Here is a 12243-nt window from a genome sequence, read left to right as displayed (position 1 = left end):
AATGGATGGCAAGATGGAGCCAACACTGTGCCCTATTGCCCAACTGTATCCCGGGCTGCATTAAAAGCAGCATGGCCAGCAGGGCAGGGAGGTAATCACGTCCCTCTGCTTTGCACTGTGAGGCCTCCAGATAAGGAGTCCTCCACGCAGGAGAGATGTGGACCTGCTGGAGCGTATCCAAAGGAGGGAAATAAGAATGCTCCAATGGATGACAGGCTGAGAGCTGGGGCTGTGCAGCCTGGGGAGGGGAAGGCTCCAGGGAGACCTGAGGGCAGTCTTGGTATCTAAAAAGGAGCTGTAAGAAAGGAGACAGAATCTTTGGCAGGATCTGTTTTAACGGGACAGGGAGAAGTGGTTTCAAACTAAAAGAGGGGAGATTTCGACTGGATGTAAGGAAAACAGTTTTTCATTGAGGGTGGTGAAGCACTGGCATGGGCTGCCTGAAGAGGTGGTAGATGCCCCATCTCTGGAGACATTGAAGGTAAGCCTGGGCTGTGCTCTGAGCAACCTGATGGAGCTGTGAGTGTCCTTGTTCATTGCAGGGGAGGTGGACTAAATGACTTTTAAGGGTCCCTTCCAGCTCAAACTATTCTGTTATTCTGTTTGGCGTCAGCTGTAGATTCCGTAGTTCATCTTTCTCCACTCCTTGGTAGGTTCCACTAACTTTGGAATGTTCTAGAGAGCAAGTATGCAGATGAGTTATAAGTGAAGAGGAGAGAAGGGATGCAGAATAACGTGTTAAGCCCCAGAACTGGTGACTTCAGACTTTTGTTTTTCCAGAATTTATTGTAACATGGACAGTGCTCATATTGCTCTTTACACGGATATAAGACTTGTTTCTTTTGAGTTGCAATGTAGCTTTTTTTTTTTTTTTTTTTTTTGCCTGCCCTGAATTCACTTAATTTTCACCTTAATCTATTTCTTTTTTTCTGTGAGGCTACCATGTTGCTGTCTCAGCAATAATAGTGAGAAGTTGAAAGAAGTTAATCATACTGTGTGGCTCAATGCCTTATGGTTTATTATTAAGAATAAAGACAAGTACTCCACTATTTTATCTCTAATGTGCAGTTAACTTAATTCATAATCCTCTAAAGAGATGGTGTTCTTCCTAATGCTTTGGCTTCTGCCTTGCTTTCAAGCAGCACATGACACTTAAAAGCTAAAATGCTCGGTGCTGAAAACATTTTAATAAATGCATGCATAAGTCAGTCCTCATTTGTTTAAAACATTCAGGGATAGTTTTCTTTTTACTGGAGTGCCTGGTTGAAATTAATGCTTGGGGGCTGCTTTCCTGTTCCTCTTGTGCTATTGACTCATGATGCAGTGCAGACAGACACCCCTGGACGGATACATTATTAGCTTAGTTCTCTGCTCTAAGCATTGTTAACTGCCTAAAATACCTCTTTCTCCCTGTCTGCAAGTTCTTTTCTTAGCCCAGCCTCCTTCTCCCTGTTATTTTCATAGTTTGGTGCTAGATCTGACTGAGCATTCGCTGAAGATGTGTGGGTTGTGATACAAGTTAATAAGCCTCTGCAAGCAGTTAGTTCTTTACAATGATAGTTTTCTTTATTTTCAGTGTATTGCGGTGCAATGATATTTAACAAACAGCTCAACAAGCTTCAGCTGCAGAATTTTGGCATTGTTGAGCTTTCAGTTGTGGAAAAACTTGTGCTTGTCCCTGTTAACTCTCCGTCTGTGAGCCTGGGGTGCAAGTTCCAAAAGTATTCAGACAACATCCGTGCTCAGGTTATGTTCTCAGACTGCACGTAGATGCCAAAAGCCGGTTGTTCTGCAATTTTGTTTTCGCTGTCTTTCTCTTTTGGATATGTTCAACTTCAGCCTCTTTCAATTGTGCTGGTTTATCTTGCACATTCATCTCGCTCCACTCAGCTAATTGGATTAATGCACTCAGTGTATTTATTGTGCAGTATTGATTTGACAATACCAATCTTTTACTCTTAACCATCTCATATTTTCACTGGCCTCAAGCAGCCTCACTAAATGTTCCTCTGCCCCTGCCTTTGCACTTGGCTTCATGTGTAAAATCTCAGCAGTGATTAAACCCCCTGGAGCTGTTGAGGCTCTGTTCTGCAGGCCCAGCAAGCCTGACTGACTTCATGAGCGCTGGAGGCTAAGGCAGAATTGTTGGATAGTGCCCCACAGCTCTTCATAGCCTCAGTGCTAACATAGGTGACCTCCCAACATTTGAGGCTCGTCCTTTTGCAAGTGTTTAGTCACTTGTGTACTTAGTTTTGGTGCTTTCTGGGGAGGCTAAATACCTCAAATATTTGCTTGCCTGTGCTTACTTTTCTATGTTCAAACTTCTAACAGGAGCTCAACATCCAAACTCCCTGGCGACCTGTGCAAATCACTGCCTAAGTGTCTAAAGCATGGAAATCTTCCACTTCTCTAGTGTCGAGAATTGTTTGCAGTAAGATAATATCTGTGCCCGAGACTTTATCAGTGACTTGACAGGGATTATGGCAAAACACAGCATGTGCTGATTGCCTCTGTGAAGAAAGGTGCTTGCTGCTGGACAGTCAGATGTGTAAGTTCAAGTATGTGTGTGCTCTGCTTCACGTATACCTTCCTTTTGACCCCTGATTTCTGAAAAAGCATATTCATTATTCAGTCTAGAGTTGTGTGCTTGGCTGGGCAGTGGTCTTCCCCACCTGTTTTCTCAACTGAACTGTGTCTGGGAGGCTGATTCACCACAAGGCTGTGCTGCCATTCAGGGAGGCCCAGGCAGGCTGAGAGCTGGGTGCAGAGGAACCTGAGGAGGTTCAACAAGAGCAAGTATAAGGTCCTGCACCTAGAGAGAAATAGTCACGTGCATCAGAGCAGGTTGGGGGCTGACCTGCTGGAAAGGAGCTCTGCAGAGAAGGACCTGGGTGTCCTGGTGGACAGCAGGGAATGGGAGGCAAAAGTGTTGTGCCTGCTCCTTTTTAGTGTTGATCTGGTATTTTGGGAACAGGGTTTGCCCCCACTCGCAATGGCTGTACAGCTCAGAGATAGCAGAGACAGCAGAGATAAATGCACTCGGAAGCAGGGAGTGCTCCAGGTGTAGGCAGTTTTATTTTCTGTCTCATTGCAGTTGTTTGAGAATGTTTTCATTATACTGTGGCAGTTGTAAGACGCTACCTTGGTTTGACAGCTTCTGCACCAGCTCACTACTCTCATCACACAGGTTTCTTTTAATTTCAACATTTCACTTGTCTGAGATCCAAAGCTGTAGCATGAGGAGAGGGGACCATCAGAAGGAAATGGGCTGTGTGCAAGGGTGTCTGGGACTGCTGTCACAGGGATACCAAAGGAAGATGGGATGTGAGGGGACTTTTTGTGTGTATGTTTGTGTGCTGTCTTACAGTACATCGACTTAAATTTCAGTTAAACAAGAATCCTCTTGAGGCTAAAACTGTAACCCAGGATTGTGAAGTTCTTATGGTATTTTGCTTGTATTGGTGGGGAGTCAGAGCCACTAAATCTCCCTGGAAACTGGCAGAGAAGTTGTGATTTTTAAAACAAACAACCACCAAAAGGGGAAAAAAAAAAAAAAAAAAAAAAAGAAAAGAAAAATGTGAAACTCCAAACAAAAGTAAAACAGAAACAAATGCAAGTCAGAGAAGAAAAGGATCCTGGGATCCCCTGCTTGCCTCTCACCCCATCCACAAGCTGAGTAGCTTCATACCTCCTTCAGAGCAAGAAACTGAGCCCATGCAACCCTCCTGGAGGTGGTTGCACATTGGAGTTTTTCAGGTTGGTTTTTTAAAGCTTATCCTGAGTCAGACTCTCCCTGTGTTATTGTGCTGTGACACATTTAATTCCTGACACAGCAGGGAGCTGAGCAGTAAAGTGGTGGATGTGGTTTGTGCTAGGCTTGCTTGCAGCTCTATGTTCCCAGGTGGCCTTCTGCATCCATGAAGCTAATAAGAATCTTCCTTAGTCAAAACAGATTCATCTACTATTATGCTATGCTATCCACAGACAAATACTGAAGCCAGACAGTGCTTCATTATGAAAGCTTAGTGTTCTGGTGCATTTATTTTACCTATGGTAGATGAATACCTGATCAGTGCTCTGAGGTGCTGCTGTGAATTGATTTTATGATGGATTTGAGGAAGGAAACCACTGTGATGCTCTTTGTTTTTGCCTGGTGGTGTTCTTATTATTATTATTATTTTTTTTTAAGAAAAATTCCTTTGGTAAAACTTTTTCCACGTTCTTTCTGTTCTTAATGCCTCTTTCAGCTTCTCTCCTGCTCCAGTGTAGACTGTCAGCACCTTTGCTCAATCACTTTGGTACTTCCCTTCATCAGAATATTTTTCAGGTAGACTTTCTTTCCCCTCCCATTCCCCAGGGTCTCTTCTTGGGAAGCCCAGTGAAATACTGCACAGGAGCTGGCAGGAAGGAGGGCAGTGGGACTGGGCTGGGCACACTTGCAGCAAGAGCTGGCTCAGCCCTGTTCAGCTAGATTTTGGGGTGATTGCTAATGATTTCCACACAGCCTGGAGGCTGGGATTAACAGTCTCACCTGGGAGCAAGCATTGCAAATACAAGATAAAGGTCTGAGGAGCTGTGTGTGAGCAGCAGGAGGGTGTTATGCTGGGTGGAGCGTGAGCTGGGTTTTTGAAGCCTCGGTGGAAGTATTTTAAAAAATATTCTGTTTGGAAAAGGCTGGAGTTCCTGTGTGCAGTTTGGGAGAGAGAGGGGCAGGGTGCCTTCTGTCTGCTAGCACAAAAATGGTTAATGCCTAAAATAATCTGACTTTATCCAAAGTGAGTATAAATGCATTTCTGGTCAGGTTGTGTTTGCTGTCTGACTCTAGCCTTGTTCCCATGTGGGAGACAACTTTGAGAGCAGTGGTCTCTGCTGGGAATAAAGGGTCCTGAGTGCATAGACAGCTTCTGTATCCTTAAAACCATTTCAAGCTGGAAAGAAAGCAAATACTAGCTGTTGCTTTGGCCACTTCAGCATGCCTAAACTTCATTTTGCAACATCTCATTTCGTGTTCCTTGTATTCCTTTGTGTTATTAGTTGTCATCAGGTGCTGGACTGCTGGAGTTGTTAGCAGTGGAGTTACTTTGAATACTGCAAAGCAAAGTGTCCAATTACTGCAAAGCAACACGTGGCAGATGGCTTTTGCTATAAAAGGTTCTTTGAATTAAAGCTGAGGGACAGTGGTCCTTTATTTTAGGATGAGCAGGGATACGTGGCATTAACAGTAGCTATTTGAGTATTTGTTGATAGCATAGCATAACAATAGATGAATCTGTTTTGACTAAGGAAGATTCTTATTTTCTGTGGTACAGTTCACCATGATGCCAGTCGGGAAATGAGTTAAGTAAAACAACAGAGCTCTGCCTTTGAAAGTTTTCTTTGGAGCTCTAACTCCCAAGTTAGATTACAAAGGAGAACGTGCTATTGTAGCCATGTTCCCATGAAAGCACCTGTGTGGTGCTTGTTTCCCATTGACCACAGCTGTAACCTGCAGAGCTCTGCACAGAAAAAAATCCTGCTGTGAGCTGCTTTTGATGCCGAAAGATGATTCTCAGATTGTTCAGTTCGTTATCTTTCTATTCAAAGATTGGGCCTGCATTTCTTTCTGCATTTGATCCACACAACCTCTGTGGATGGTGGTTTTTTTGTTGGTTTGGTTGGTTTTGGTTTTTTTTTTTTTGCCTATTTCTGATTTATTATTATTTTTTTTTTCCCTAGCATCTGCTTCAGAGATTGCAAATAGCTAGACTGCTGAGAATGAGTGGGAAGGGAGAAAAGCAGCTGGAAAAATTGCTAGTTCTATCTGCCTAACCTTAGCCATTACCTGACAAAATAAACCTCTCTTACTTCCTTCCCTTGTGACAATTTGTCTCTGACCGAAGTCTTACTTTCATTTCTTTATTAACAATCCATTTACCCCTCAGTGAAGAGGATTGATCGCTACCCTAGTTGTTAAAAAAGGTGTTAAGGATTAGCAAAACAGCAGAATAGCTGATAGCATGCAGTTAGGAGAGGCCCAGCCCTGGACCGAGGCTTTCTCATAGGCTGTAAAGAAATGTTTTTTTGAGCCTGGAAACTGTCTTAAAACAGGAGAGTGAGGCTTGTGAAATGGGAACACAAGCTAAATTATAATGTAACTTCACCACAACAAAAGAAAATTAATACTTTTCAAACTAGTTTAGCTGCCTGCATCCAGTGAGTGTGTCTTTGGATGAATGTTTTGGCAGGTGTTTCTGAATTGAGTGCAAACAGGCAGTGTTGATGTCACTGGCCAGAAATAAGCCTGTTAAACAGTGTTGCCTTGTACTGGATAGATGTGCTGGAAAGGCCAAACTTCCAAATTAGATGTTTCTTCTCATGGCAACTTCTCCAGAACTGAAGTCATGTTAGGTAAGTACCTGAGGGGCAGGAGCACCCTCTGCTAGGACTCGGTGTTGGCTCACAGAAGTATCACTTTATCTCAGCCTAGCAGAAGAGCAGAGAGCCTTCTGGGATGCTTAATCACGTGTCTGGCATCATCTTTTGACCAATTTCTTGTTAAATTAATGTAATTGAAGAGCTGTGGTGCCCTGTAGTTTTTGGTGTGCTTTGCCTATAAAATGTTTTGAAGCTTGATGCACGCTCTCAAGAAACATTTACCAGAGAATGCAGTCCTTATATAACGAGTTGTCTTGTGGCTCTAGTTAAGTTAGATTGAAATGCAAAGCCCTTAAATGGGAGAAGTGGGTGGGACATCCCAGAGCAAACTGCAGGGTAAGTACAGGTGACAGTTGTGTTTGTGCAGCATGTGCTGTGTGCCTGCGTGCCTGCACCCGACACCGTGCTGCTTCTTGATTTTAAGAGCCAGGCCATAAAAATGGGGAAAGTCCATACAAATGGAGATGTCTGGTTTTGTAGAAATAGCAGTTAACAGGTGGCTGTACTAACCTGGCAAATAGGAGTAAATTATGATTTGGATGCAGAGCTGTTGCCTTGTTGAAGGCACCTCACATTTTATTAAGCTCCAGGAACAGCACAAATTCCTGAGTGCCCGGTGCTGCAATGCACTCCATGAATGGGTTTAATTGAATTGTAATGAGGCTAGTTATGGACAACTGTTGCACTGATATGCAGCTTATTGCAGGATTAACTTTCAACTCATCAGTGCAACACATGCTGGGGTGCTACTGCAAAAATTAAAGCTTTCAAGGTTTGAGGTGGGCTTCAGGTCCTCAAAAGCTCCAGAGCCAACTGTATACTGGCATGCTCTGTGTTACTGTTTGCTTCTAACAACGTTATTACATAAAATGTTCCTACATGCTTAAATATTAATAGCCAAACTTCAGACTGAGACATCATTCTGAATAATTTTATTATTATTCCTGTCAGTGTTTATATATTGAGAGTTTTAAAAGAGCACCAAAAACCTTCAAAGTTGTTTGTTTTTGTTTGTTTGGTTTTTTTAGAGATAAGATTCCCTACAGGGCTAACTAATATTCTGAGGGTTTCTGTCCAATTATGTGACAGATCAAGGGAGACTGACGAGCTCGGTCCCCTGAATGGGAGGTAGGAGGGAAGGTGTGGTCCTGCAGCGGTAACCTGTGCCATACAATACAGTTTGCATCCTAAGATGCTGCTTCTGCAGGCAAGAGAAACAGGTTTTAGTAAAATGTGTGACTTTGTATTTTGAATGGAAAGTAGGCCAAGTTTGAGGCTTCTATATTAAGCGTGAGTTGAAATGGGTTAAACTGCATCCTGCCTATCAAAGTCTTTGTTCCTCGTTGTAGGCACAGAACTTGTCCAATTCTATTTAACTTGCCCTTAGGCTTATGTATGAATCTCTGCTGAAATATAATACTATAATTATTGTCTAACTATTTAAATAGGTACAGATGGCCTATCAATACATTATAAACAGAGATTAATATTAATGTTTTCTGAAAGCTTCTATTTGCTATCAATTACTTCCATTTGGGTATCAATTAGTTTGCTTTTAAACAGAATTCAGAGGAGTAGCATTCAATTCACTTACTCTAAATTAGATGGCAGTATGTTTCACTTAATATAAATTGTGTGTGATTACTTACAATCAGTTTAAATCAATAAGTTTGTGATGGATTTTTTTTTTACCCTGTGCTATGGGTTTCCCAGTAATAAATCCCTTGTTTAGTCCAGAAGGCACTGCTTCTTTTGGCAGCTTTCCAGGCATTTCAGTAATGAGTATTGGATAGGCACAGTTTTAACAAATCAGCATTTAAGAAAAAAAGTCCCTGTAGAGGATAAACACATTAAAAAAAAATCAATTGAACTCAACGAGCTCCAATTCAAATGAACAGAATACTCTTTAAGAATCTTCGGGTCTGTTCCTTGTAGCAGACTTGTACATATCCTGGCCTCGTAATTTGTTATGCGTTAATCAGAATACTTAGTAATTCAAGGGTGGGAAGCTTTGCTGTAACTTTATAACATTCTTGGAAGGGACGTGCAGAACTGAATCTCAAGTTGGGTTGCCTTGTTCATGGGGTTGCAGAGCCAATCTGCGTGGAACATTGCCTTTATCCCAAAGGAGAAAGCTAGCATGAACTTGAGGAGGATTTGCTCTGGAGAGGTTGCAGAGGTCGCAGTGCCATAACATTATCCTGTCCTCTGTGAAATTGTATGCTTTTATTTGGGTTTTGATTGGAGTTGGGAAAAGAGCTCCAATGAGTGTCACAAAGGCAGCAGTCACTTATGGATGATGACGTCCTGGACTTTGCAGGTTGATTTGAAGTATGGCTTGCCAGTGAGGCTGTGTGACATTCCTGGGGGTTGAAAGAAAGCACGAGCAGCAGTGCTGGTGGAGCACAGTGAAAGCCAACCTGACTGTGGGACTGCGCTGGCACGAATGACGGCCTCCAATCTCCTTACTGTTGAAAACCCTGGTGGAAAATCTGTTGGTCTACAGCATATATTCTATTTAACCATGTGGGGGTGGCTATAACAATTAATTGAAGTAGGATGGGAAAATCAGTTTTCATCTTCCTGGAATGAAAAGCTGCTTCTAGGCCAGGAAGCTGTTCCCCATGTATCCTGTGAGCTCTATCCTCACTCATTGATGCTGCAGTGTATATGTATGTGTGCTCAGTCTTTCTCCCATTTCATGCTTGAACTCCTGGCTATAAAAGGCACACACTAACAGAGTGTTGCTTCGTGAGCCTAAGCAGACTTCATGAAGCAATTCTTAGAAGAAATAAAGCATGGAAATGAATTAGTGAGATTCCTGCCTTCAAAGACCACCAAAAAAGTGAGGCAGTGCTGAGTATTGCAAGGTCAGGCAGCTGGGAGGCAGCAGCGAGGCGAAGGTCTACAGGAAGAGAGCAGCACAGTATCAGACGAGTTTGTTTTGGCCCTGGCGTGGTAGGCTGGGGATAACTTGGATAAAGCCATTGAATTTAGTGCAAGTATCAGGGTTAAGAATATAAACTATAATTGGAGATGCCTGCAAGGAACAGGTAGAGGTGGTAGAGCCTTTCCCTAGAACAAAATGTTCGCTTTCTGACACCGTGCCTCGGGTGGCAACCTGGTTTGTGGGGTAACCAGGCCTCCAGAGAAGGCATGTGCCCAGCAGTAGTGCGTCCCTACTGACTGCCACTTCTTTTGTGAAAGCTATGTTTCACTTGCTGGATGTTCCATTTCTTTGTGCACATCAGTCCATTTTTCATACTTTTTTTTTTTTTTTTGTGCACTTGAGTTGCTTAGGAAGCTAGTGGCAATCGTGCTGCTCCTGCAGCTGGAAGGGTAGCGAAGGGACATTTAACAGCATGGATTGCCTTTTGTTTTTAAAGGATCCACTGCCTGTCTTGGCGAGAAATAACAGCTGTTTGTGGTTATTTCTCTTCAGCAGAACAAACTGTACTGGGTTGCGTGTTCTCGTCCTTCATCTGTTCTCTCTGGGATGGCACAGGGTGCCTAGTGTTTGTTAATAGGCTAACCTTCAGTCTCCACATATGTGCTCTGTGCATTTGTGCCAGGCTTGTGCCCCAGGCCTTCCTCCTGCTGCTTTTTCAAAAAATATGTTATTAGTCCCTCAACATGAAGGATTATTTTTTATCTGGGCTACCTGAGTGCTCTAATTTGTAAAGTAATTTCCACTGAATCCAGGCCTTACATCAAGGCTAACACCAAAAGAGCTATTCAAGGTGTGTAGGCATGTGTATAATTTTATGCTTTCAATTCATTTGATTTAGCTGAGGCTATTAGATTCCTGTTGTTCTCAGTATGGCTGACTATTTGTAGACTACATAAATTAAATATTCCTCTCCTGGTACTGTGTAACTTAATAATTAAAACTCCTTAATAATATTCTCCTATGTAATTCCTTCATGTGCACCTTAATCTCAGAAATAATTTGTAGGGATAATGTGCTGTGTTACCTACCTCATTCCCCTAGCCCAATTTTTCTTAGATGGCTGAATATTGCGTTGCACGCTAATTGAATTGGCTAGCAATTGCAATAGCTGACCTAAAGACCAAATCCGTAGCTGATTCAGTAACTTTTTTTTTTCCAAAGAAACATGTTGGCTAGTAAAGAACAACTATAAAATATGCGATGGCTCATTTTGGAAGGAAGTTTGCTTCAGAATTTGTCATTCTCTTTATAATGAAGATGGTCCTTCTTTCCACCAGATTAGGCTGCCCATGGCTCAATCCAGCCTGGCCTTGAAAACCTTCAGGGATGGGGCATGCACAGCTTCTCGGGCAACCTGGTCTAGTGCCTCATCTTCTCAGTGAAAAACTTTCTCCCATTATGTAACTTAAATCTCCATTCTTCTAGTTGAAATTTGTTCCCCTTTGTTCTATCGCTGTCAAACTACAAATTCAGTGTCCCTCCAGGTTTGTAATTTCCTTTTAAGTACTGGAAGGCCACAGCTAGTTTTTCTAGTAGCCTTCTCTTCATACTGAACAAATCCAGATCCCTCACCCTTTCTTTTGTAGGAGAGGAGCTCCAGCCATCTGAGGACCTTTGTGGCCCTCTTCCAGACCTACTCCAACAGCTCCGTGTCTCTCTTGTGTTAGGGGCCCCAGGCCTGGGAGCATTACTCCAGGTGAGGCCTCATAAAGACAGGGTAGAGGGGGATAGTCCTCTCCCTGCCCTCTGGTGCAGCCCAGGATGCAGTTGGCCTTCTGGGCTGCAAGTGCATGCTACTGGCATGTTGAAGAGCGCTGCTCCCGAGGTGGATCCCTGTGGGACACCATTTGTCACCAGCCTCTACCTGGACACAACCCCTGTCCATAATCCTCTGGCTGCAACCACCCAACCTTTTCTTTATCTGTTGAATAGTCTACCCTTCAAATCCTTCTCTTTCCAGTGTTAGGGATAAGGATGTGGTGTGGGACCACGTCAAAGGCCTTGCACAAATCCAGGTAGATGACATCAGTTGCCCTTCCTTTGTTCACTGATGACATCACTGCATCATGGATGGTCACCAGATTGGTCAGGCATGATCTGCTCTTGGTGAAGCCCTGATGGCTGCTTGCGATCACCTCCTCATCTCGCATGTGCCTTAACATAGCTTCCAGCTAACAGTCAGAAAACTTCCCTTCATGTCTAAGGCACCAAAGAGGGAATTGGCAAGCCTACTTTCTTGCCTACAAACTTCTGGTTCTACACCGCCTGTTAGATCTGTGAAAGCTGCCCCACTGCCTGTATCTCATGTCTTCGGGGAAGTAGGCCGTGAGGAGGCTTCATACGTGTGGCAGAGACTCAGTCACTTCCACCGGAATGAGAACCAGTTGTGAGAAACACACTTTCAGGAGTGCTCTCAGGCAAGTAATTGTAGCACGTGAGGAGAGACCAGAAATGGAACTGTTGCTGATAGGCAGTGGAAAAATTACTGCCCTCAGAAAACTGGGCCCATCCTTTTCTCTTTATCACAGTATCTGGTTTATGGTCAGTTTACAGTAATCACAACAGTTAGCATTTCTCATCCTTGGAGCCATTTGGGTTTTGTTCTCAGTTCTGTAACCAGTGCACTTCTTGACCTGTGCTTTCAAGCTGCTCTTGAGATGTTCCAAGGCAGTAAGTTAGTGAAGAAATATGTTCAGCTAACTCACCTATACTCCCTTTTTCTCTGCTTATGGAATCCACAATTGCATAATAGCAAGGGCGACTGATAACAAGCCTTGTGATCTGAAGTGAAGTTCACAGAGTTAGAGCACTGAAGTACGCAAGCTGGTCACAGTGGTGCCTAAGGGTTTGCAGTTACCTTCAGCATATTTACGGCACCC

The sequence above is a fragment of the Lagopus leucura genome, unplaced genomic scaffold, assembly GCF_019238085.1.
Source record: "Lagopus leucura isolate 7727_CA_CO unplaced genomic scaffold, USGS_WTPT01 Super-Scaffold_100024, whole genome shotgun sequence".
In the NCBI taxonomy this organism is placed as follows: Eukaryota; Metazoa; Chordata; class Aves; order Galliformes; family Phasianidae; genus Lagopus; species Lagopus leucura.
This window is presented reverse-complemented; position numbering follows the sequence as displayed.